The following is a 3,970-nucleotide window of genomic DNA, read 5'->3' as shown; positions in this document are numbered from 1 at the left end:
CATGGAATGAGGGAGAGATCAGTGTTTTGTTTTGAAAAGATTTGAGTCTTTTGAATAAGTTTGGTTACCTTTTGAGTTTGAATCCTGCGACGCTGTTGGCATCAGTTGCTGGGTCTTCTACTCTCTGTCCAGTGATCCTGTCCACCAAGGCTGGGTCTGAGGAGCTGTTTGGCGTAGGAGCTAGCCTAGCTGCTAGCTAGCTGCCCATCAAGCTAGCAGGGTTTGTGAAAGGGCTTGAACGCAACCCGCCACGCGGTTAGCCATTGTGGCTGGGACCACGGATTGTCCCGGGCTTGTGGCTGTCTAGATCCTTGCTGTTTGTTGTAGTTGTTTTCAACCTTCCCTGTGACCTGCCCTGTCTGGAACTGCGAGGAGTAACAGTGTAACCTAGTGTTGTTACCATGACAAAGGTAACGGGAGTGTGATTGAGGTCAGTGTTGTCTCTCTATCACAGGTGAAAGATCTTTTAAACAAACAAAAATAGTTCTACAAGCAGTTGTTACCACAAGAGAATAGCTTCAAGTGTTTTGTCAAATTACTGGTGGAGTCAAATAATTAAAGAATGGACGACCTGACCAGAGAGGTCCAGGACCTGAAGAACAGTTTGCAGTTCTCCCAGGGTCAGCTCGATTAGTCCAACAGGAGAACGGCAAAATGACAGCAATCTGTCATTGAGAAAGGACATCAGTTCTGTATGTGAATCCATTAAAACGATGATGGAGAAATCAGATTATCTCGATGGACAATCAAGGTGGAACAACCTGGTTGTGGACGGAATTTCAGAATCTCCACGAGACCAGGACGAAGTCTGAAGACAAAGTAAGGGAAATGTTCTCAGAGAAACTGAAGATGTACCACAGGAAGATTGAGGTGGACCTTGCCCAAAGGACTGGAAAACCCACCACCGCCCAGGTGACAGGTCCAGCCCGTTAGTGGTCAATTTCCTGAGGTTCAAGGACAAGGTAGCTGTTCCGGAAAGAGCCAAGAACTTGAGAGGAACATATATCTTCATCAACAAGGTCTATCCTAAAGCTGTGCACCACAAGAGGAAATAACTTATATCAGCCATGGCAGCTGCCATAGAGCGTGGGGACATTGCTTACATCTGCTATGACAGGCTCATTGTCCATCCTCACTCCCAAAAGCCTGGAACGGATGAGAGAGCCAAGCCTATGGGTTCGTAGCTTCAACCCCGAGGTACACACACACACTTACACACACCAATTCATTAATGGATTGCTGAATGTAAAAAAATATCTCTTGCTTTGTTTGTTCTTTTCCATATTTTGTCTCTCTGATAAGCTACACAGGAAAGGGCTGAAAATAGCCCATATTAATATATGTAGTGTCACGCCCTGGCCTTAGTTATCTTAGTTTTCTTTATTATTTTGGTTAGGTCAGGGTGTGACATGGGGGATTTATGTGTTTTGTCTGGTCTAGGGGTTTTTATGGGCTGTGTCCTTTCTAGGTAGTTTGTATGTCTATGGTTGCCTAGATTGGTTCTCAATTAGAGGCAGCTGTCTATCGTTGTCTCTGATTGGGAACGATATTTAGGCAGCCATATTCTGTGGGTACTTTGTGGGTGGTTGTCTTCTGTCTTTGTGTCATTGCACCAGATAGGACTGTTTCGGTTTTCACATTTGTTGTTTTGTATTTTGTAATGTTCTCGTTTATCGTCTATATTAAACATGTTGAACACTAACCACGCTGCATTTTGGTCCTCCTCTCCTTCAACGGAAGAAAACAGTTACAGAACCACCCACCAATCAAGGACCAAGCGGCGTGGTAACAGGCAGCAGCAGGAGAGGCAGCACTATTTAGAGACATGGACTTGGGAGGAGATCTTAGACGGGAAAGGACCCTGGGCACAGCCAGGAGAATATCGCCGCCCCAAAGAAGAGCTGTGGAGGCAGCAAAGGCGGAGAGGCGCTGGTATGAGGAGGCAGCACGTTGGCGCGGATGGAAGCCCGAGAGTCAGCCCCAAAAATGTATTGGGAGGAGGCACACAGGGAGTGTGGCGAAGACAGGTAGGAGACCTGCGCCAACTTCCTGTCCTTACCGGAGGGCGAGAGAGACCGGGCAGGCACTGTGTTATGCTGTGGAGCACACGGTGTCCCCAGTGTGGGTGCATAGCCCGGTGCAGTACATACCAGCTCCTCGTATCGGCCGGGCTAGAGTGGGCATCGAGCCAGGTGCCATGAAGCCGGCTCTATGCATCTGGTCTCCAGTGCGTCTCCTTGGGTCGGCGTACATGGCACCAGCCTTACGCATGGTGTCCCCGGTTCGCCTGCACAGCCCAGTACGGGCTACTCCACCTCGCCGCACTGGCAAGGCAACCAGGAGCATTAAACCAGGTAAGGTTGGGCAGGCTCGGTGCTCAATCGCTCCAGTGCGCCTGCACGGTCCGGTCTATCCAGTGCTACCTCCACACACCAGCCCTCCGGTGGCAGCCCCCAGCACCAGGCTGTCTCTCCGTCTCAGCCCTGTCCAGAGCTGCTAGAGTCTCCCGCCTGTCCAGAGCTGCTAGTCTCCCGCCTGTCCAGAGCTGCTAGAGTCTCCCGCCTGTCTAGAGCTGCTAGAGTCTCCCGCCTGTCCAGAGTTGCTATAGAGTCTCCGACCTGTCTGCAAGGAGCCGCCAGAGCCACCAGTCTGCAAGCAGCCGCCAGGAGCCGCCAGTCAACCAGGAGCCGCCAGAGCCGCCAGTCAGCCAGGAGCCGCCAGAGCTGCCAGTCAGCCAGGAGCCACCAGTCAGCCAGGATCCGCTAGAGCCGCCATTCAGCCAGGATCCGCCAGAGCAGTCAGTCAGCCAGAAGCTGCCAGAGCCGCCAACCAGCCTGAGCTATCTCTTGGTCCTGAGCTACCTCTCGGTCCTGAGCTACATCTCGGTCCTGAGCTACCTCTAGGTCCTGAGCTACCCCTCGGTCCAGGAGCCGCCAGAGCCGCCAGTCAGCCAGGAGCCGCCAGAGCCGCCAGTCAGCCAGATCCGCCAGTCAGCCAGGAGCCGCCAGATCCGCCAGTCAGCCAGGAGCCGCCAGAGCCGCCAGTCAGCCAGGAGCCGCCAGAGCCGCCAGTCAGCCAGGAGCCGCCAGTCAGCCAGGATCCGCTAGAGCCGCCATTCAGCCAGGATCCGCCAGAGCAGTCAGTCAGCCAGAAGCTGCCAGAGCCGTCAACCAGCCTGAGCTACCTCTCGGTCCTGAGCTACCTCTCGCTCCTGAGCTACATCTCGGTCCTGAGCTACCTCTAGGTCCTGAGCTACCCCTCGGTCCAGGAGCCGCCAGAGCCGCCAGTCAGCCAGGAGACGCCAGTCAGCCAGGATCCGCTAGAGCCGCCATTCAGCCAGGATCCGCCAGAGCAGTCAGTCAGCCAGAAGCTGCCAGAGCCGTCTACCAGCCTGAGCTACCTCTCGGTCCTGAGCTACCTGTCGGTCCTGAGCTACATCTCGGTCCTGAGCTACCTCTAGGTCCTGAGCTACCCCTCGGTCCTGAGCTACCCCTCGGTCCTGAGCTACCCCTCGGTCCTGAGCTGCCCCTCGGTCATGAGCTTCCCCTCTGTCCGGAGCTTGCCCCTCGGTCCTGAGCTGCCCCTCGGTCCGGAGCTGCCCCTCAGTCCAGAGCTGCCCCTCAGTACGGAGGAGTTTGTTTAGTCCAGTAGGGCCCTTTAGTAGGGTTGCCAATCCTAGGTCGGCGGCGAGGGTCGCTGTTCCTAGGAAGAGACTAAAGCGGACAAAGACTATGGTGGAGTGGGGTCCACGTCCCTCGCAAGAGCCGCCACCTTGGACAGACGCCCACCCAGACCCTCCCCTATGGATTTAGGTGTGCGGCCGGGAGTCCGCACCTTTGGGGGGGGGTACTGTCACGCCCTGGCCTTAGTTATCTTAGTTTTCTTTATTATTTTGGTTAGGTCAGGGTGTGACATGGGGGATTTATGTGTTTTGGTCTGGTCTAGGGGTTTTTCTATGTTTATGGGGCTG

The sequence above is a fragment of the Oncorhynchus keta genome, chromosome 34 (assembly GCF_023373465.1).
Source record: "Oncorhynchus keta strain PuntledgeMale-10-30-2019 chromosome 34, Oket_V2, whole genome shotgun sequence".
Lineage (NCBI taxonomy): Eukaryota > Metazoa > Chordata > Actinopteri > Salmoniformes > Salmonidae > Oncorhynchus > Oncorhynchus keta.
The sequence above is the reverse complement of the archived record's forward strand: the minus strand, read 5'-3'. Positions refer to the sequence as shown.